Below are 24,229 nucleotides of genomic sequence, written 5' to 3' on the forward strand. Positions count from 1 at the left end.
ATACATATAGTAAGCTTTCTGCTCCCATAGCAAACACAGCTCAGCTTCCCTGGGGTGTGGACCCAAGTTAGAAACTAGTAGTGCTCAAAGGGGGATCAAAGCTGCAGAGGGCATCGCAGCAGTCATCTTGATGCAAGTTTTGGACTGAACACACTGCTACCTTAAGACAACATAAATCTCCCTATGCTCCCCAATGCATTGTTCTGCTGATATACAGTAGATTACATCGAATTAGGGGTGGGCGATATGACGATATTAGATGGTGAAGGATCGGAACGTGCTGAAGATCTGCCAAAGGAGAGAGATCGTAGTATCGTCTATAGGGAACATTCTATCCACTGCTGTTCTATTCTCTGCACAGACAGGTTTCTCTTCCTCAGCCAAATCACACTATTGGCTAGTCTGCCTCATGTACACGGTGATCAACCAATCATAGCCAACTACAGGCAGTGACAAGGATTCATGGCTGAAAAAACACACTTATTTATAGAATTTGTGAAACAAGCTGTAAAATATGTACCTATAAAAACAGATAAATGTCCCGTACAGAATCCTCTAAACGTCCTAATGTGTTTAATAAGGAGGCACCGCTGTCACTTCACAGAGGCCGCCTTTGTGCCCAAACAGAACACACACACACACACACACACACACACACACACACACACACACACACACACACACACGCACACACACACACACACACACGCACGCACGCACGCACGCACACGCACACACACACACACACACACACACATTCTCACAAGTTTCACACATCAGATGGTAACACAACAAACCATTTCAATCACCTAAAGAGACAGCAGCGTCTGCTGAGAGTGAACGGTGAGGCCACACAGCAGTCAGCAGAGGAAAAAGAGAGCTTTAAAAATTGTAGAATCTGTTCACACTTTTTTAAAATTGGCATCTAACTCTGACTAGGGTAGTTCTGTGTACTTATTTTTTTGCCTGTTTTTATACTTTATGCACTTTAGAGGGCCTTTAGCACCCTACAGCACTAGCAGCACCTTTCTTGTGTTTTCATTCAGCAAATAAGGAAATTTCTTGTGTTTTAATGTATTGTTGTTATGTATTGTTTTCTTGCTTTGATGTGAAGCACTTTGGGTACCGTCGGGCTATTTTAAAGGGCTATACAAATAACATTTAATTTGATTTTAGAAAAATTATCATGATCATGATTTTACTGTAAAAACAATTGTTAGATGATATTGTTGCCATATCGCCCACCCCTACACCGAATAACGCCTGCAAAACATATCTGCTCTTTTTTTGTTTACCCAACCTTGAAAAGGAAAGATATTCTTAACTTCTCGGGGCTGTACAGTATGGAGGCACATTGCTTGCCAATGTCACAGCTGGTCCAGAGAACACCTCCCTCATTGAGTCTTTTGACTAAAGTCAGCCTGCCTCTGCGTTGTTGGAGCGGATGTGCCTGTATCGATGCTCTCTGTGTGATCATCCTCTTATCCTCTGGTGGAATTATGCTCCGTCTCTTGTGCAGTAAAGTCATCCAAACTGAGCTCATGTTGTTCTGTCGATCTGGTCTTTGGAGAACAGCAGCGGAGGACATATAAGTGTTCTATAAAATGTGAGAGGTACTTTTTGACATCTGTGTGTGTTTATGATTGTGTGTGCAGGAAAACACAGTGAAAGGCTGTCCATGTGTGAAATAATGGAATGAATGTCAATTTCCTTCCAGTCGATATCCTCGGTCCCTTGTTAGATATTTTTTTCTAGAAGGACGAACAATGCACGAGACTGTGTGTGTGTGTGTGTGTGTGTGTGTGTGTGTGTGTGTGTGTGTGTGTGTGTGTGTGTGTGTGTGTGTGTGAAGAAGACAGTGTGTGAGTTCTATGGAGTTAGATCTATGTATTATAAAGGTGATATATATATGTAGTATGTACATATATACATATATATTTAAAAATGTATTTCCATGTAATAATTATAATAATAATAATAATAATAATACATTGTATTTCTATTGCACTTAACATTCAACAATCTCAAAATGCTACAGAGCAGAATAGAAAAAGAAAAGAAAAAAGAAAGTACAAAGAAAACATGTATACTGAAGAGTGTCTTATATCTTATAAAATGATCCGATCATGTAGCTTCTGTCAAATGTGAACCTCCTCTAAACTTCCCCTTTTACTAATAAAAAAACCAACAAAGAGTAAAAGGAAATACCCAAAGAAAGAAATAACATCAATGAAATGAAATGTTGATATACAAGATTTATAATCAGTTTAGTCATTCAGCTGTAGCTTTTATTTTATTACAATGCATTTAAATAATCCACAGTGAAAAACAAAGATCACTGAGAGAATGTTGCATGTATTTATTTATATTCTGCTAATGAAATCAAGGTTGCACAATTTTCTTTGTTCTTTGCACTCATCACGTCGTTCTTTAAACACACACACACACACACACACACACACACACACACACACACACACACACACACACACACACACACACACACACACACACACAGAGAATATTTGACAATGTTCTTCTTTTAGATTAATAATTTGTATTAATTTAAATCAATCAAGTCAATTGTCCAAATTATAATTAAATTTCACTACCTTTACAGTATGTATCTATCAATTTGTGTGGTTGTGTGCATGTGTATGTGCGTGTGCTTGTGTGTGTGTGTGTGTGAGCGCTTGTGTGTGTGTGTGCGTGCGTGTTTGTATCCGCGTGTGTGTGCGCGCCTATGTCATTGTGTGTGCGCGCGCGCGCGTATGTGTGTATGTGTGTGAACACATTGCCTGTGTATGCCTGCCCGAGCTCTGCAGAGTTCCCTTTAGTTAAACATAGTCACCCCCCTTTCTTTCTCAGTACCTTTGGTTTATACAACTGCCTCAAAACCTAACTAAACACACACACACACACACACACGCACACACACACACACACACACACACACACACACACACACACACACACACACACACACACACACACACACACACACACACACACACACAGGCCTATACACGGTATGTGGGTGCGCATATGTGTGCATGAGAGTGAGACAGAAAGAGAGATCATGTGTGAGGTGTAGTTTCTGTGCTATGAATACATATGTGGTCGGGAAATCGGGGGGATCAGAGCAAAAGAATGCAGAGAGAGGGAGTGTGTCTAACAGAGAGAGAGAATGAGAGGGAGAGAGGGAGTGCCTCTTCTCCTCCTCCTCCTCCTCCTCTCCTCTCGCTCCACACATCTACACCTCCAGCCTCCAAATGCCGAAATCACGCCCCTCCCTCCATCCCTCCCTACCAACCCCTCTCCCCTCTCTCTCGTTCTCTCTCAACCTCACTCACCCCCCTTTTCTGTCAGCCAATCCCATTCTTCCCAGCGCTCCCTGTGTCCTCGCGGCTCCGCCTCCCTCCTCGCTCAGCCATCAAGAGAGCTCTAAACTTAACAGAGGCAGAGCGGGGGAGGGAGAGGGAGAGAGGGAGCGAGGCGCACAGTCAGCCGGGCACACACACACACACACACACGCACGCACACACAGCAGAGGCGGCAGAGGCAGGCAGAGGAGGACGCGGCTCTCACACACGCACTGAAGCCGCGGCAGGCGCAGAGAGAAAGAAAGGAACCGGAGTGCAGAATAGACAAGAGCATTCTGCCCTTTTTCTTTAACTGACAGAGAAGAGGAAAAAAGAAGGGGAAAAGAGGAGAGGGAGCAGAAGGTGTGTTTTCTAATTCTCCATCCCTCACTTGGAGCGCAGAGGCTGGGTGAAAAGAAGTAAGAAAAAACTGAGGCAGTCCCACAGATAGAGACATAGAAGCGACAACACACCTCCGAAAACAGAGCGTGCGCTTTGTATATCTTTTCTAAAGAAGGAGAGAAAAAAAGAGGGGACAACAGAGACGGAGGTGTATTATTATATCCCCCCAGCAGCAGGACGACTCGGTGTTCATGCGTGCCTGAAAGGATCCTATGTGTTTTTGGGAGCATTAACCCTTCGAGCCGGGCGACGCTGGAGTACGCGCACAGACAAGGTAGACCACTGAATTTGTGTTTCTTTTCTACAAGCTACACAGTGTGTGTGTGTGTGTGTGTGTGTGTGTGTGTGTGTGTGTGTGTGTGTGTGTGTGTGTGTGTGTGTGTGTGTGTGTGTGTGTATGTGTATGTGTGTGTGTGTGTGTGTGTGTGTGTGTGTGTGTGTGTGTGTGTATGTGTATGTGTGTGTGTGTGTGTATGTGTATGTGTGTGTGTGTGTGTGTGTGTGTGTGTGTGTGTGTGTGTGTGTGTGTGTGTGTGTGTATGTGTATGTGTATGCTTTGGGAAATTGCTTGGTCTCTAGTCAATTACCTCTCATTGTGTGAATTCACTGACTGAATGTAAACTCACAGTCAATCAGTGTGTGTGTGTGTGTGTGTGTGTGTGTGTGTGTGTGTGTGTGTGTGTGTGTGTGTGTGTGTGTGCTAAAATAGTGCCAGACAGGGGCCCCACGGTTTGATTTGGTGAGAAAGTGGCCAGAGAGGGAAAAGCCGTCTTTGCATCTGAGCCAGACACTGAGTTTTATCTTTCTCTATTTTCCCCTTTTTCGTCTCTATCATCTTTCACTCTTTTCCTCATCTCCTGCTTTCTCTCCTTCTCTTATTTTTCGCCCATGTGATTTTTTCCCCCTTCACCCAGCACCATAGTACTCTCTCCTTTCTCTCCCAGTCTCGGTTGTGGTTAGGTTTTCCGGAGACCGTAAGGTTAAATCAAGCGGCGACTCGGTCAGTAAGCCGACAGTCAGTCAGTCAGTCAGTCAAAGCAGAAGTCATTTACTTTTTTTTTTTATTGCGCTGTTGCCTTCACTGTGTCACTGGTCCACACATCACGCAGAAGTGCAGTATATTAGCTCGTATTTATCTAAATCACTGTCAGCTTCTTTTTTAAAGCTGCCAATCCATTAGTGACTGCTGCCTTTTATCTTTGTGCTAACAGTCCTCTTTCTATGACACAAACACACACACACACACACACACACACACACACACACACACACACACACACACACACACAGTGACACACACTCACACACAGAGACACACACACACACACACATGAATAAATATTTCAGTGGTTAATCATATAGTAAGCATTAGCCTCAAGGTCTGGTTTTGATTTTGAGGCCATTACGTAGGAGTAATATTCAAAGGGAATTGATATGGAGAATATTACCTTAATTAGGGTGCCAATCAAGGAGGAGGACATAATGAGCAACATTCAGGACAAATGCTGTCAGTCATAGTTGTTGGCACAGTTACCCAAGACATCGTCAGCCCCTAGATGTCTCCTTGTGACCAGCGTTGGATTTCTTTTTTCAGTGTTTTTCCTCCCCGTGCAGAGTAGATTTGAAGCCTGTGTCTGGTGGTGAAGTGCAGCCCTGCTGTTAATGCTGCTGCCACACTTTGTGATGTGGAGGTGAAGAAAGAGGAAGGTTAACTGTCCAGCCAATGTTCAATAGAAGGCCCACAGCCATCAGTCGATGTAATATTTTCTTTTCAAATGCCCTGAAATAACTTATATTAGTTTGATACGTGACGTTCAGGAAGGAGGCTTTGAATTAACACCAGCAAGTTTATTTTCATTTATATTAGGCTAGAAAATAAATTTAAAAAATGTCATTCATTATTTGATATATTCTTGTTCAATTTTAAGTTGACGCTACAAACAGCAATGTGCAGTTTGAATTTCTACTGTAAACATGAGGGATGCACTGATACTGATATCAGGTACTGGGCCGATACTGAATCAGCTGGATCCAATTTATTTTACAACAAATAACAATTCAGTAAATGTATTTAGGTCTATATATTTATTTGGTACATTTTCTTTTACAAAGTTAGGAAAACATTTTTTTAGTCAAGGCGAATGTTGCTTATTAATTAAACGTGTTGGGAATCGGCCGCCACCCAAAACCCAGGTGTCAGTATGGGGATTGAAAAAGTCCAATCAGTGCAAAGTGCTTGAGTTCTCTTCTACAAATCAAATAAGGATAAGTTTTAAAGTGGCCAGACATTCGTATTTCAAATATTCTTTTGTATATACATTTACTTCACCTTTGTTTTTTCTTTTCTCTCTGGCTGGAGACATACTGTGGCTTTTGGACACAAACTGGGTACATGGTCAAATTGTGTTATAATTGAATTTTTTCGGCACACTCAGTTGATGTTCTTTCTGGCACTTGTGGTGTACAGCAACTATTTGAATACATTTAGCACATTTGTCTTCTATTTCTTGTGTAATATTTATTTATTCTATTTGTCTATTTTTTTACAGTTCACATCGCACTAATGTTTTATTTGAATTATTTTATTTCACAGCACAAAAGTAAACAAATCCTGCTATCTGATGTGTAATGAAAAAAGTATATATATCATTACAGTAAATGTAAAAGTCACACCCTCTAACGTAACTTTCTGACAATTTAATGCTTCAGCTTTTACATTTTGTTTTGTGAGGGGCATGTCGATGTGTGTGTGTGTGTGTGTGCGTGTGTGTGTTTGTGTGTGTGTGTGTGTGTGTGTGTGTGTGTGTGTGGTGTGTGTGTGTGTGTGGTAAGGTGGAGTTAGGTGGCTGGACTGTGTGCTGTTCAGGCACAGAAAGGGAAGACGGGCTTTAGCTTTTTGCCTAATCGCTTCCAGACACAGAGATTTGCATTCCATTACTCTGTGTATGTGTGTGTGTGTGTGTGTGTGTGTCTTTTTCTCTCTTTTCTCTCCATGTTACTCTTCTCCTCTTACTATGCCCCCCCCCCCCACACACACACACACACCGTTACCTTTTCAATTAGAAACATAAATTTTGAGACGCTCCTGAAAATGCGTGTGTGAGTTACGAAGCAAAGGAGGAAGTTGGTGATGGATTAAAGAAATTAAACTGTCACCGTGAGAGGAAAATACCCCGAAACGACTATGGACGGACAGATCGTAAAGAAAGGAGGGCAGAGACGAGGGTAGGGAGACGAACATGTGCAACTGATTAAGATTCCAGCGTGTCTATTAGGAATCATAGGACGTCAGAGTGAGAATAAAGGGACTATAAAAATATATATCCTTTTCATATCGAATTCATAGACCATTCTGCACAAAAGGTCAAATGGTAATTCTGCAAACATATTTGCTTCTATTTGCTCACATATGTTTCCAAGAAGGGTGGATTGAAATGTAATAGGTTGCTGAAATGTGTGTGAGCAGAATGCAGATGCTGTGCCTCTGATTACAGTGGCTGTTGATAACAGATGCTTGTTATATGAGTGGGTGACATTTCAAAAGATGATGAGTTGTAATGGTGCATGTGCGTGGTTTAGAATAATAGCAAGAAAGTGGCTGAGCTTTTGTCCAAAGTCATTGACCAGTTATGTTTCACTGGATATATTTGATATATTGGATTCATCAAGGGGATTCTTATGTGCACACATTTGGGTTTTTCTGCTGCTCTGGAATGTTTCAGTGGATTAGTCGGCCCGTGAGCTTCAGACCAACCACTGTGAAAGAAAGAATAAAACGCAGTCATTCAAGCAGCACAGACAGCTGCTGCATTCCACCAGTGCAATGGAACACCCAAAAAAGTCCGTATACAGCAGCACAATCATGAAGTTTTGAGCTGTAGGATTACGGAGCACCTTACTTTTTTACTTGTGTTCATACAGCGTGAGGCCTCAATCCCACATCAGTATGAGTTCATAATTATTATAATTACAGCGTAACAGAAGGGGAACACAAAGGGATAGGAGGACTTGCTATTATGACAACTAAGCAATATTGTGTAATTATACATTGAAAACAAATAAGATTCACTTGTTTTTGTTTGAATGGACTGAACTGAGCTTGCTTTGAATTGTCAGTGGGTTTGCCTATGATGCGTCAAAATAACATTTCAGTATTGGGACCAGTTGTGTCTATTTGATGACCCACTAGTTACTACATCAGACTGATAGATTATTTCCTTTTTTTGGCATTAACTGGCCGACTGTGAATCAATGAGTCTAACTTACAAGGTTCCATCGAGTGCTGGATATCCATGGAGATGTGATTCTTTTTTTGGATACTTTTTTTTAATCATTTTTCTTTAGCAGTGTATACACATTTTACAAGGGGGACAAATAAAAAAAAACAAAGATCAGAAAAAGAAAATGTTGGATCTCCATGCTTCTACAGTTTGATCCTTTTTTAATGTCAATGTCACGGTCCTTGTAGTGTTGTTTTTATGTGTTCAGTCCTTTTCTCCCTCTTCCGGCAGCATTGATCCTCTTGAGTCCATATTTCATAAGTCAGTTTATCCATAATATGTATTTCGTCCATCATTTTCATCCAATCTTCCTGTGATGGTGGGTCTGTCTTGTACCATTTTCATGTAATTGCCTTTTTACAGGCTACTAACATGATTTTCAATATGTATCTATCATCTTTCAACACAACATTTCCTGTAATGACGCCAAGATATAATAATGCACAAGACTTGGATACACTGTAACCCCAAAATTCTGCATTTTCCCAAAATGTTGCAGGATAGAGCCAGAAACAGTGTGAATGGTTCACATTTACATCTCCACAGCTTCTCCAACAGAAGACATGTGATTTTTATTGTGGTGTTTTTAAGATTTGAAAATAGGGCTGGGCGATATGGCCAAAACCTTCTGTCCCATTATAGGTTATTTCACATCTCAATAGTAATATACCGTATATGACGGTATAGCATGTTTTCTGGTCATTCAATATGTAACTAGTCAATGAATATAAAGTCTAAATGAGATATTCACATGGTAAAGCCCATTATTGTATACTCCTGTGCTAATTAAATACTTGAGAAATGAAATGTACTGTAGTAGGAGTCTCTTCTCATTTTATTAAGAACTTGACTGTAAAATGAACAGAACACTTACGTGAATTATACAGATTTTCTTTTCATGTTCACATGCATGCACACAAATGCAGAGTATCAGATTAAGAGTAAATGTATATGAAATATGAGTTAGTATGTAACCAATTATTATCACAATATATTGATATTTTATTTAATCGCGATACGATTCCATTCATCCACCCTTCTGCAGAAAGCTGTCACAGAACATCATTTTGGTTCTTGCACAGTAATATCTGATTTTACATGATAAATAATTACAATAATCAGTTTAGTGTATATATTGTATTAAGTGTATAAAAATATGTAATTTATTACAACTGTAAGGTTCTGGGAAAGCTTAAAAATGCACCTTGAAATGCAGTGCTTGAATTTGACTTTGGAAAAGGAACCCTGAACTTCCTGTGCATCTGAAACCTTCTAAGTTGCTTGTAGGTAGCCTTTCTCCCATATTCCCATGTGTATCAGTATTAGTTTGATACAAACACAGATGTCTGATTATTTTAAAGCCACAGTTAATATGTAACCACTAATTCAAGCTAGACTCGAGTGCTGCTTCAGTTTGATGTCACTTTTGATTGGATTTATTGTGGAATTCTGTGTTTCTTAGATGTGTGTTGATCTTTGCAGGACAGCACTGCAAGTGTGTTTGTGTTACGGTCCCCAGGCGGATGTGATGTTGTGGTCACAGTGTTTCAGATGACGATTTTCTTTCTCTGCAGGTTTAGAACAGATGTATTTTCAGATTATAGGAGACTCTGTGTGTGTGTGTATGTGTGTGTGTGTGTGTGTGTGTGTGTGTGTGTGTGTGTGTGTGTGTGTGTGTGTGTGTGTGTGTGTGTGTGTGTGTGTGTGTGTGTGTGTGTGTGTGTGTGTGTGTGTGTGTGTGTGACTGACCGACCGCTGGGGCAGACAATGTGAGCAGCCAACCATTATATGACCTGCTGGATCCCACCACTGCTGCAATTGGAGGAACACACACACACACGCACACATACACTGGCATTCATGTTGCTGCACAGAAATGTACGCATCCACATGAGCGACCATGTGGGCAGGATCTCACACACTGTCCTATTGTTTCGGCTGTGTGTGTGTGTGTGTCTGAAAGAGAGAGAGAGAGAGAGAGAGAGAGAGAGAGAAGATGTCTTGAGAGATTCATCATGGTTTAAAGGAACTTGACTCTCGTATCTCCTCAATTTCTCATTCCTGCACTTTTCTTTCGTTTATGTCGATCACTCTCCTACACACAAACGCACACACACAGACACAGACACACACACACACACACACACACACACACACACACACACACACACACACACACACACACACACACACACACACAACCCCCCCCCATATATCTCGCTCTGTGTCTCTGCTGTCACTCTCTCTCCACAAATAGAGCACTATCTCCTAGCAACAAGGCCTTTGAGAGTGATGTGTGAGATAGATTGAGTGTCTGCGATATAGGGGCCTGCGTGCATGTGTGTGTGTGTGTGTGTGTGTATTTATGTTTCAAAGCTAGAAAGATGATGAAAGTCATCAGAGGAAGGACATCACTTTGGAACAGGAGTTAAGGAATGAATGTGAGTCAGTGACTTGCCCTTGCAAGTATAGTAATGCATGTATTTATGTGTGTGTGTGTGTGTGTGTGTGTGTGTGTGTGTGTGTGCGTGCGCGTGCACACATACGTGCGTTTGTAGAAATTTAACTGATGGACTGCATTACTCTAGATGGGGCTATTACTCAGAAAATAAAAGTTTCAATTATTCCTAAAATGATTTGTACACACACACACACACACACACACACACACACAAACACACACACACATACACGCACGCACGCACACACACACACACACACACACACACACACACACACACACACACACACACACACACACACACACACACACACACACACACACACACACACACACACACACACACACACACAGTATAGCATTATTCTTTAGCTGCAGTTGCATATGACACAAGGCACAGGCACAAGGATTTACATCAGTTCACACACAGCACTCACTCAGGCTCGCACTAAGGTTTATATTATTGTGAACAAATTTTCCTTGTTTTATTATTTTTCGTGACATACAAGGGCATTTATAGTTCATTCATCAATAGAGGTTAGCAGTAATGTGTATACTGTGGGGGATATGTGTGCCTTTGGACTGCTGTGTGAAAAAGTGTGTGTGCACCTGCTACGTCACCGAACGTGTCGGTGTCCGTGTGCTGCTCGTGTGTTTTTCAGAGCTCAGCACCACCCCTTATCATCACAAATTTCATAAAGAAAAAATTGAAAAGTTCTGCTTCTCATTTAAGTAGTGAAGACAAATCAAGAGGAGCAGTCAAAGCCGCCAAAATTCTATGAATCATGGAAAGTCATCTGAAGTATTTGACACATGCAGACTTAAGTGACCACAGCTCTAACGTAATATTGTTACAGGTTAAGAGAACTATCCAGGCCTCTTGTGCTGCACATATATCTCAGTATGCATTTAACAATTCAATTCAATTCAATTCAATTTTATTTATAGTGTCAAATCATAACAAAAGTTATCTCAGGACACTTTACAGAGTAGGTAAAGACCACACTCAATGACTTATTTATGATTTACATAGACCCAACAATTCCTCTGTAGAGTACAGTGGCAACGAAAACCTTCCCTATAACAGGCAGGAACGTCAGACAGACCCAGCTCTGTGGAGGACGGCCATCTGTCTTGACCGGTTGGGGAGGAAGAAAAGGAGAGAGAAAGAGAGAAAAGACACACAGATGGACAGGGAGAGACAGACAGACACACTTCCAGAGATGCAAGCAAAGCAAAACAGTAACTATAATATTTATAATAATGTGAATATGACGTATATGTTAAGGCAGTTAATACAACAGAATAGTAGAAACAAGCACAGCTAAGGTGACAGAATATGAAAATGATAATAATTATGGTGGCAAACATGATCAATGATGAGTAGTGGCAATAGCAGCTACAATACAGCTACAAATTTTATAGTTTATTAAACTAGTGATAGTATATATGAGTAACAGTGACAATAGCAGCAGGAAGTGTCATGTAGGACCACGGCAGCAAGCACCACCACGATCAGCAGAGACCTGCGAGACGACAAAGCACAAACAGCTCCGGGGAAGAAGCTGAATCAATAACATGCATTGATGGGACATGAATGATTCAGACAGAGAGGAGAGAAGCTCAGAGTATCAGGAAAAGTATTATCCCCCGGCAGACTAGGCCTATAGCAGCATCATTAAGCAGAATAAAGTCTTATCGTAAGCCCTAGCTGTAAGCTTTATCAAAAAGGAAAGTTTTAAGTTTACTTTTAAATAAGGGGACAGTGTCTGCCTCCCGAATAACATTTGGGAGTTTGTTCCACAGGAGAGGAGCTTGGTAGCTGAAGGCTCTGCCTCCCATTCTACTTTTGGAGACTCTAGGAACGACGAGTAGCCCTGCATTCTCAGAGCGCAGAGATCTAGTTGGGTGATACGGTACTATGAGCTCTTTAAGATACGACGGAGCCTGACCAATAAGAGCTTTGTACGTAAGGAGAAGGATTTTAAATTCTATTCTAGATTTTACAGGTAGCCAGTGCAGAGAAGCTAATACAGGAGAAATATGTTCTCTTCTATTTGTTTTAGTTAGTACACGAGCTGCAGCATTTTGGACCAACTGGAGACTCAACAGACTTATTGGAGCAGCCTGATAATAAGGAATTGCAATAGTCCAGCCTAGAAGTAACAAATGCATGAACAAGTTTCTCTGCATCTTTCTGAGACACAATGTTCCTAATTTTTGCAATATTACGCAGGTGAAAATATGCAGTCCTTGTTGTTAGTTTTATGTGAGAATCGAAGGACATATCCTGATCAAAAATAACACCCAGATTCCTTACTGTGGTGCTGGAGGACAACACTACATCATCCAGAGTAACAATATCTTTAGCTATTGAATTTCGGAGGCCTTTGGGGCCAAGTACAATAATTTCAGTTTTGTCTGAGTTTAACATCAGAAAATTGCAGGTCATCCAGCTTTTTATTTCCTTAATGCACATTTGAAGTTTATCTAACTGATGGGTTTCTTCTGGTTTGATCGACAAATATAATTGTGTATCATCAGCATAACAATGAAAATTTATGGAGTGCTTCCTTATAATAATTCCTAAGGGAAGCATATATAAGGTGAAAAGAATCGGTCCAAGGACAGAACCCTGTGGGACTCCGTGACTAACTTTAGTGTGCATGGAGGATTTGTCATTAACATGTACAAACTGAGATCTATCTGATAAATATGACTTAAACCAGCTCAGTGCGGTTCCTTTAATGCCGATCAGATGCTCTAGTCTGTGTAGCAGGATGTGATGGTTAATAGTGTCGAAGGCAGCACTAAGATCTAGTAGGACAAGTACAGAGACAAGTCATTTGTCTGAAGCTATTAGAAGGTCGTTAGTAATTTTCACCAGTGCTGTCTCAGTGCTATGATTTGCTCTAAATCCTGACTGGAAATCCTCAAATAACTCATTATTATGTAAAAAGTCACACAACTGATTGGCAACTAATTTCTCGAGGATCTTAGAGAGAAAAGGAAGGTTAGATATAGGTCTATAGTTGGCTAGTACCTCAGGATCAAGACTGGGCTTTTTAAGAAGAGGTTTAATTACAGCTACTTTAAAAGACTGTGGTACATAACCTGCTGACAAAGACATGTTAATCATATCTAATACAGGAGTGCTAATTAAAGGTAACACTTCTTTAAGTAACCTAGTTGGAATAGAGTCTAGAAGACAAGTAGAAGGTTTTGATGCTGAAATAGTAGAGGTTAATTTGTTAAGGTCGACTGTAGAAAAGCAGTCCAAGAATATTTCAGGTTGTACAGTTTGTAAGGTTCCTGGGTTTGATGAACAAATAGTGCCAAGCGAGTTGATTTTGTCTCTAATAGTTATAATTTTGTCATTAAAGAAGGTCATGAAGTCGTTACTACTGAGGGTTATAGGAATACATGGCTCAATAGAGCTGTGGCTCTCTGTCAGCCTGGCTACAGTGCTAAAAAGAAATCTAGGATTGTTCTTATTCTCCTCTATTAAAGATGAGTAATAGGCTGCTCTGGCATTACGGAGGTCCTTCCTATAGGTTTTAAGACTTTCTTGCCAAACTAAGTGAGATTCCTCCAGTTTAGTGGAGCGCCATTTACTTTCCAACTTTCGCGATATTTGTTTTAATTCACGGGTTTGTGAGTTATACCACGGAGCTAACTTCCTCTGTTTTATTATCTTCTTTTTTAAAGGAGCAACAGAGTCAAGTGTTGTTCTTAGAGAGCCTGCAACACTTTCAACAAGGTGATCAATTTCAGAGAAACTAACATTAGTGCAGGAGTCTTGAATATTAGGATGAGGCATTAAAGTAAATGCAGATGGAATCGCTTCCTTAAATTTAGTTATAGCACTATCAGATAAACATCTGGTGTAGACACTTTTACCCAGTGGTGAGTAGTCCTGTAATATGAATTCAAAAGTTATTAAATAATGGTCTGATAAAATAGGATTCTGTGGAAAGACTATTAAGTCATCAATTTCCACACCATAAACCAAAACAAGGTCGAGGGTGTGATTAAAACAGTGAGTAGGTTTATGTATACTCTGACTAAAACCAATTGAATCTAATAGAGAGATAAACGCGATACTGAGACTATTATTATCGCTGTCCACATGAATATTAAAATCACCTACAATTATTACTTTGTCGGATTTAAGGACTAAATTTGACAGAAACTCTGAGAATTCGGACAGAAATTCAGAGTAGGGACCGGGAGCACGGTACACTATAACCAATATAATTGACTGCACAGTTTTCCAGGTTGAATGTGAAAGACTAAGAACAAGACTTTCAAATGAATTATAATTTAGTTTAGGTTTAGGGTTTATTAATAGGCCTGAATTATAAATAGCTGCAACGCCTCCTCCTCGACCACTGCCTCGAGAAATATGAGTATTAATATGACTGGGAGGAGTGGATTCATTTAGGCTAACATATTCTTCGGGACGCAGCCAGGTTTCGGTCAGACAGAGTAAATCAATATGGTTGTCTGATATCAGATCGTTTACTAATACAGCTTTAGATGAGAGAGATCTAATGTTTAAAAGTCCACATTTTATTTTCTGATATTGTTGCATTGTCGCAGATTTTGCGTTGATTTGTATCAAGTTTTTCTTTATAGCTCCTCTTCTGTTCATTTTTGATCTGTTTAATTTAAATGATCATGGGGCAGACAGTGTTTGTATACTAAACTGAGCTGGAAAATGCTCCACAGGGAGCGCAGAGAGGTGTGTAAGACTGCCACTCTGCTTCCTGGGCACCTGCGATAAGGGCAGCGCAGAGAGGTGTATTAAACTGCGACTCTGCTTCCTGATCCCAACACTGGGTTGTCATGGTTTTAGACCGCTAACAACTGCGTCCAGGTTCTTAGATATGAGAGCGGCACCCTCCAAAGTAGGATGAATACCATCTCTCCTAATAAGACCAGGTTTTCCCCAGAAAGACTGCCAATTATCTACGAAGCCCACATTATTTACTGGGCACCATCCAGACAGCCAGCGACGGAATGATGACATGCGGCTATACATGTCATCGCAAGTCAAGTTGGGCAGGGGACCAGAGAAAATTACGGAGTCCGACATAGATTTTGCATAAGAACACACCGACTGCACATTAATTTTAGTGACCTCCGATTGACGTAATCGGGTGTCATTACCGCCGACGTGAATAACAATCCTACCATATTTACGTTTATCCCTAGCCAGAAGTTTCAAATAGGATTCAATGTCGCCCGCTCTGGCCCCTGGGATGCATTTTACTATTGTCCCTGGTGTCACTAAGTTCACGTTTCTCAAAATGGAGCTGCCAATAACCAGTGTTGTTTTCTCAGCAGGCGTGTCACTGAGTGGAGAAAACTTGTTTGAAACGTGAACGTGCGGATGGTTAACCATGGGCTTCGATTTAGAACTATGCTTTCCTCTCACAGTCACCCAGGAGGACCCTGGCTGCTCAGGGATTGCCGGGGGAGGGCTAGCATGAGCTAACGCTACACTATGTGGCTTCGCACCGGCTAAAGTTGTAGGTGGCTGGCTAGCTACTGTAGCGTAAGACTGAGCTTCCATGGTGCGGAGCCGTGCCTCTAACTCACTGAGCCTCGCCTCCAGCGCTACAAATACACTACACCTATTACACTTACCATTATCACTAAAGGAGGCAGAGGAGTAGCTAAACATACGACACTCCGAGCAAGAGAGAGCAGGAGAGAGAGCGGGGGAAGCCATCACCAGCCGTGAAGCTAACTGCTAAGCTAAAGTGGCTAACAGCGTGTAACGATTAATTAGCCAGAAAGCGGCTGAAAGAAGGAGAGCTGTGAGTGCTTGAGTAGAACTAGTGGATGTTTAAATGTTAAGCGGTAGTTAGCCGCTGTGGTGAATATTATAGCAAAAACAGTTGAATTTAGCGAGAGCAGCTAACAGTGAAACAACAACGAGTGAACGAGTGACCAACAGTGAAACAACAACGAGTGACCAATAAGTATGTATATTTTATCTGAAATTTACACAGTAAATGGTTCATTGTTTGACAGTTATTTGGTAGAATGCACTTCCCGGGATATGATATGATGCCCAAGCATAGAGGAAAATTAACAAATAAAACATGGGTAGTATGTAGATAGTAACAGAAAAACTAGGGCTGTGCATAATGTTTATCTTTCTGATTGATGAATATACAATTCAAATGTACACAACTTCAATAAAACTGTAATTGCTTATCAAAATAGTTGCTTATTCATTTTCTGTCAATTCACTCATCAATTAATTGACTAATTGCTTCAGTGCCAGTGTTTCCCCAGTATAATGGAAGCGGGCGGCTCGCCTGGCTGAAGTTGACCCCCTGCCGGGTTTAAGCATCAGGATCAACAAGGAAAGTAGAATTACAAAGAAGTATTTTTTAACAAAATCTAAACACCATTTCAACAACATTAACTAAAATGTGTTATACAAGTAGCAAACTCCTTTAAGGAATAGAGAGAGAGAGAGAGAGAGAGAGAGAGAGAGAGAGAGAGAGAGAGAGAGAGAGAGAGAGAGAGAGAGAGAGAGAGAGAGAGAGAGAGAGAGAGAGAGAGAGAGAGAGAGAGAGAGAGAGAGAGAGAGAGAGAGAGAGAGAGAGAGAGAGAGAGAGAGAGAGAGAGAGAGAGAGACAGACTTCACTTCTGGTCAAGCTCTGTCCTGGTCAAGCTCTGTCTGTTTCCCACTCAGCCACAATGAGAGCAAGTGTGCGTGTTTGTGTGTGTGTGTGTGCGTGTGTGTGTGTGTGTGTGTGTGTGTGTGTGCGTGTGTGTGTGCGTGAGTATGTGTGTGTGAGATGAGAGTAAGAAGTTAGTGTGTGTGCAGTTTATGAGTAGCCTTTAAGGTGGACCAGCTGTTTTCATGTCAGTGACAAGCCACTCCAAGTTTTGGTCAGCACCACCTGTTCTGCCTTTTTTTTTTTTTATAAAGCCAACCTGGGTCTGTCTGACGTTCCTGCCTGTTATAGGGAAGGTTTTCGTTGCCACTGTACTCTACAGAGGAATTGTTGGGTCTCTGTAAATCATAAATAAGTCATTGAGTGTGGTCTTTACCTACTCTGTAAAGTGTCCTGAGATAACTTTTGTTATGATTTGACACTATAAATAAAATTGAATTGAAAATTGAACCTTTATTACTCCCTCTAGGTGGACCAGCTCTCATTGTAGTGATGAGCCGCTCTTTCTTTTAAAGGTGAATCTGTGGCGCCCAGTAGCTCACCTAGAGCAGGCACCCCATATACTGAGGCTCAGTCCTCGCAGAGGTGGCTCAAGTTCGATTCCTTTGCTGCATGTCATCCCTCTCCTCTATTTCCTGTCAATCTTCAGTTGTACTAAAAGACTTAAAAAAGCCCCCCAAAAGATCTTTAAAAGTATAGATAATGTTGAACCTATAGCTCACAGCCACTTAATAGCATGTAGTCTCTTTTGTTAGATATCCAAACAATGTTGCACATTTCAGCCATAGAAAAGAAAACCTATACAAAATACATGCCTACATACGTGCGGGTGAGGGAGAAACCCACTACATGCTTATAGAAAAAGATCATATATGTATAAATCAAGATCAATCAGAAATAACAATGCAACACAGAATATAAATTAGCATGCATATCTTTTACATGCGTAATCATATTGCGGGAAAGGGAAGTTTGGGCTCCCCTGCTAAAGCTGCTTCCCCCGCGACCCGACCCCGGATAAGAGGTGGAAAACGAGATGATCACATTGCAAATTATGATAAGCTACTAATAAAAGGTGACACAAAATCAAATTCATTTGAATATTACAGTATATATGGACAAACACGTACTTCATCATCATCTCCGTCTACACAAACAGGTATTTTTGAAAGCATGTGTTTCTCTGCGTGGTTTGGCCTTTCAGCCACATGTAACCACAATTGTGGGCTCCTGAAACTGGAGTTCTTTGTAAATGGAGTCCAGGGTGAACCGGAAAAGTCCGGTTTCAGCATGAGCGGAAAGCCGAGTAAAACCGCAATTTCTTGTTGACATTGTTTGACGTCACTGTGCAACGGTAAACAGTCTGTTGTATCCATGGAGACTTGTGGAGCGCTCTAGACGTGACCAGCTGACGGAGGCAGATTTCGCGGTTTCATGTGGACGGAGATATTTTTTATCACACCGGTGGTGGGGACGGGGGCCATAAAAGTTCTGTTTCAAAAATACCTGTGTTAGTGTGGACAAGGCCTTAGTGAAGCTGCAGCAGAGAGGTTGTAGGACAAATCCATGATTAATCTGTACAAAAGAAGTGCAATAGCAGGCTACAATGCAGAGTGTTTGTTTACCATATTAGTATTTGATTGTTAGTATTGAACAGCCAAATTTGATTGGACTCAAAGTAACGAGTTGTGCATGTTCATTTGTAGAAACATATTTAGTGTAATGGGCTTCTTATTTGATGTATATATTTGCCCACTCTGGACAGTATATGACATGAGTAAGGTAAACAGCAGCCTTTTGTGTATCTGTTTCATCCGGCTGAGTTTTTCCCAGGCCATGTCTTTCTTTTATCTCCTCTTTTCCCCACATTAAGTCTTATCATTATCATTCCTATCACTCATTTCCACTTTATCATTTCTCGTGGAACGACACGATATCAGTGAAGACAGAGAAAAAAGAGAGGTGGAAGATTCCGAGCAGTTTACACAAGGCCAGGAGAAAAGAGAGAGGGAGCGGGCTGAGTGATGAGGTGCTCGCTGACTAAGTGTTTCTTATCAGAGACGGAGTCCAGATGGTTTGCAAACACACCTCCTCTTCAGCCTCTCTCCCCCTCTCCTCTTACTCCTTATTTCACTCCTCTCCCTATTTCCTACATTTCTTCACACATGTAATCCCTTTTTCCTTGACTTGAGGATTCCTTTTGCATGGGCATTTCCAGTGTGACCACGATATAAATCGTGTCCCACCTTAGAGAAACCCTGCCCATGTCTGCGTTAATAAAGGGTTTTTTTCCCCCTAAAGAGCTGCAATCACTGTCAGCTGCAATCGCAAGGGTTTCATTACATCATGACAGCCCTGTTGTAGCCATCAAGAGGCACGGCAGGGCGAAATGCTGCTGGAGAACAAGAGAAGCAGACACATGTCAGAAATAAACAATCAATCTAATGTACTTTCTTTAAAACACTCATCCAGTAAAAAAATATCACCTCAAACATTGTCCCATTTTAATAATGAATGTGTTTGCCTCACGCCACAGCCTTGTTTCTTTTCAGTTACACCCTGAAAAATAACTTCAAATCTATACACTTTAGAGAGAAATGACAGGTGAGGAGAAAAATATTGGCAAACTGGGAAAAAAAAGCTGGTATCACTAGCAGGCTCCCTTCAGGTCTTATCTCACTGCTGTGGGAAATGAAGACAGACGATGTGAGGGTAAAATGAACCATGAGAACCCCGGAGGTGGTGGTGGTGGTGTGTGTGTGTGTGTGTGTGTGTGGGGGGGGGGGGGGCAGAATGTGTTTGTTTACCTGTGTCTGCTGTTGTTTGCTGCTATTGTTGCTGTTGGACTGCATCAAGGTGACATCTGCTGTAGCTTTAAGCCCTCCCCCCTCTTTGTTTTAAGTTGAAGCCAAACATATCAAGTAACGTGACTCAGCTGCTCATATGTTAATATGATTTGAATGAATAGAGCTAAATGGTTTTCCATAAACATAGTTTGAAGCTTTAGGGAAACAAGAAAAGTCAATAAGACTCTAAGAGTTGATGCTAAATGGGATATAGAAAGGTCTTTGCTGAAGAAGATGTGATGTAGCAAACACCTAAGTCACATGATCAGCTATCTACGTATGCATACACGGCTGCTTTATTAGTTCATTGAATTAAAACTTGAACAACTGAACCAAATTCCTGAAGACTCTCTCCATTTTCCTCTTGTGCTCCTCCTCTGAATGTAAAGGCTGATTGTTCTGTTTCCACTTATCGACCTCTACATCTTCTGCTCTCTTCACTGGAGGATCACAGAAATGTGTAGCCTATACTGGCAACTTCTAACCAAACTAGCTGTAGCCGACTTCATTCACCTCAAACCTCATTTGAATTTCTGTTTTGCAACATTTCAACAGTTTGCTTCAAATCCACTTGACAGTTGATTGGAAACAGGAGGAGTGAGAGGGGCTGGACACGCAACTGCACTGCTTCCTCTACACTTAGAAACAAAGAAAAAGTCATGTGAGTGTGATTTGATCCAGTGTGATCACTATCATTATTATGATTATGCTTATAGGGGAATTCACAAGCAGTTGTGTTTGTGTATGTTGTGTAAGAACAAAAGCATTATTGGCAGCATTTAAGATTATTCCATACAAAGACTCTCTCTTTTACTCAGGACAGTGTAACTATGTCTTCTGATGACTGGACATATAACAGCTCAATAACATCTCTCTCTCTCACACACACACACACACACACACACACACACACACACACACACACACACACACACACACACACACACACACACCATATTCATTCCTGTTTGAATTGGACTTTTATACATAACTTACATAAAGTTACTCACTATCTCCATTGGGTAGAAAAGGAGATGCTGAAGTTAAGCTTAATGTCAGATTTATAAAACAGTTGACATGGAGCTCAGAAGTACCTCTGCTGTGTTACGTTTACCACCAATGACTGATTCAAGCATTTTCTCTGCAACTCCATAGCAACTCTTTACTGAAAAAGCCTTTTTAAAGCCCAGTTCAGACCAATGATTCGCAATGCGAAGAAACCGTTTTAGAACAAGTTGCAGCGGTGTGAACTAACCCGTCTCATCTGGGCTCAAACTGGCTGATGTTGTCGCCTGCGATTCAGCTCCTCAAATCGCCAGCAGCTGGTTTCCCAGCACAAGACACGTCACCTGTTTCAACAGCCAATTAAGTCTTAAGTCTTATGCCATTTTGGACGGAGACTCAACGTGCATGTGTGCGAGAGAGAGAAGAAGAGATGGAGAAAGAGAGAGGGTCAAACAAGCAATACATAAATTAAGGAGAGTGAGTGCCGTAATCCAGAAGAAAGTGAAAATGCAGCTGTAGCAAGTATCTCACTGTTTCTGTCCTCATTTATATTTATAATGCTACAAATTATATCCATCTACGAAGAAAAGATGGAAAAGTCAGAGGTTAGAACGGAAGTACAGAGAGCCGTTGCTATGGCGATGATACACTGTCTCAACTCGTCTCATTGGTGTAAAGGAGCAGGTTTCAGAACGTTGCAGACCTACATGCTGCAAGTTTCAACTCGACTCGTTGCAAATCTTTGGTCTGAACTGGACTTTATAGCATCATTTAAGTAGTGTTGCTTTTAATCACCAACATATATATTTAAATGTGTGAGAATTAAGGGCAGAGGGAGAACAAAAGACACACACTCACACACATACACACACACACACACACACACACACACACACACACACACACACACACACACAGACACTTAACCCCATGTCCTTGTTATGGTTACTCCCTCCCACCCCCTCCTACCACTCCCTCGTTCTCCTTTTACCCCTCCTCCCCCCTCTCTCCATCTCTTTTGTTTAGTCATGTCAGGGGCAGGGCGAGGTCGCCATCCCAACAGGCCATGGGGTCAACTTACAGGAAGTGTGTGTGTGTGTGTGTGTGTGTGTGTGTTTGTGACCTGTGCTGACATATGTGGTTTTGTTAATGCGGTGTTGTGGTTATTTCACCTTAAAATGGATTGCCGTGATGATAGCTGAACACACAGACACACAGACAAAATTTTGCACACACTAAAACATGCACACACTAAAACATGCACACACACACACACACACACACACACACACACACACACACACACACACACACACACACACACACACACACACACACACACACCAACACAAACACACACACACTGGCCATCGCTGTGGGGTTTGACTGAAGAAAAGAAGCGATAGGAGATTCTAATCAAAACTTCAAAACTGCTGTATGTAAATACATTTGTGTATCTCTGCATGTGAATAAGTGTGCATCTTAGTTCATGTCTGTGCAACGGGTGTTTGCTTTTTGCCTTGACATGATTCAGTATTACTGTCTGTTTCCTTCCTCAATTCTTCCTCTTTTTTATCGACTAGTGCAGTTTCCGTTAAAGACGTCTGTTCAAAATGTTCCCGTGTCACTTGACACTGTGCTTCCTCGGGTAACAGTTAATGGGGTTCCCCTTTCAATACATTACACTGTGTGTGTGTGTGTGTGTGTGTGTGTGTGTGTGTGTGTGTGTGTGTGTGTGTGTGTGTGTGTGCGCCTGTGTGTGTGTGTCTGTGTGTGTGTTCCCCTTCTGCCTGCACCTACAAAAATTGTTTTAATACAAAATATACAGTAAATCCATTAATAGATTACGATGTAGTATTATATAGTAAACTACCAAGGAGTATATAAAATAGTTAAAATGAGCTTCACCTTTACCAGCTGCAACATTAAAGAGATGAACATTAATGCTTCAGTAATTATAATTAAGTAATATAATGTATATTATTCTGAAATGAACCATTCTGCATAATGAGGGATTTTACTATTTATGTTTACAAGTTTACAATGTAGCCTAGTATTACTTCAGTAAAAGATCCAAATACTTCTTCCACCACTGATTCTGTCCATGTAGTCAATCAGTACTCCGGCTTTGGTCTGGTACTCTTTATACAGCGCCATGTCCCTTCACATGTATTAAACTGGGAGATAACATACAAGGACAACTTCATTAAAATATGATTTTTATATTTTTCCCATTCGTTTTTACTAATATTTATTTTTTGGTAAAAAGAGCGGCACTGCAACACCATAGGAGGGAGGGACTTCCAAAACAAAACATCACAAAATGAAAATAAATTCAGATGAAGCCCTGTGAGAAGCTGATGAGGGAAAAGCTGCTAAAATCAGGAAGACACCACAGTAACTGTAGAAAGCACTGTGTCAAGCTCTGGAGGGTGCCACGCTCATGGCTCTCCCTCTGTCCATTTCATGTTAATGAGAAACACAGTGTTGTTTGGTGAGAAGAGGTGAATACTTGGATAGAGTTGAAATAATACTTCAACACATGCTCTGGATTATATGTTTGCCAATCTAGAGGAGCTGCTTAGACCGATTCAGGAAAGATGGTGGATCTAATTTTCTCAGTACAATTCAATTAAAAAAACTTTCAAAAAACTTTATTTGTCCCCGGGGGGCAATTCAGGGCACACAGAGCAGCAAATAACGACAGTGCAACTATACAAAAACATTTCAACCTAACAAAAACGATAAAGTGTAAGAGAAGAATAAGTGTCAGGATGTTAGTGTGTTAGTACAGGTATAATAAGTGTCAGGATGTTAGTGTGTTAGTACAGGTAGAATAAGTGTCAGGATGTTAGTGTGTTAGTACAGGTTAGATACAGAGAACATCGTCGGCGTGAGATGTAGAAAGACATGCGTGTATCAGATGTAAGCAGACATGTGAACAGGTGTATATGATGTTTACATGCAGTAGACTGTTAAAACAGGTATGAACAGAACTGTAGTGCAGAAAAGATATAAGTGGGCAGTGATCGGATTCAGATGAGGTCAGACATGATACATGTGTGTCATGAGCAGACGTAAACAGAACTATGGTGCAGTAATAGAGTATAAATATAATATATAACTATAAGCTAAATAATAAAGTGATAGTGGTGCATGAAACATATACATT

At 41.0% G+C, this 24,229-nt stretch overlaps 1 protein-coding gene across 1 annotated transcript in view; it reads left to right on the top strand.

Annotated features, from left to right (window-relative positions):
* Positions 1-3,561: 3,561 nt before the first annotated feature.
* Positions 3,562-24,229, top strand: part of tenm3 (teneurin transmembrane protein 3) — a 261,242-nt gene continuing 240,574 nt past the window's right edge. The window contains exon 1 of the mRNA XM_083929171.1: positions 3,562-4,038. The gene's annotated coding sequence lies outside the window, so the exon portion shown is untranslated. The remainder of the gene's footprint in view (positions 4,039-24,229) is intronic.

Source organism: Echiichthys vipera (genome assembly GCF_963691815.1).
Source record: "Echiichthys vipera genome assembly, chromosome: 2".
Taxonomy (NCBI): domain Eukaryota; kingdom Metazoa; phylum Chordata; class Actinopteri; order Perciformes; family Trachinidae; genus Echiichthys; species Echiichthys vipera.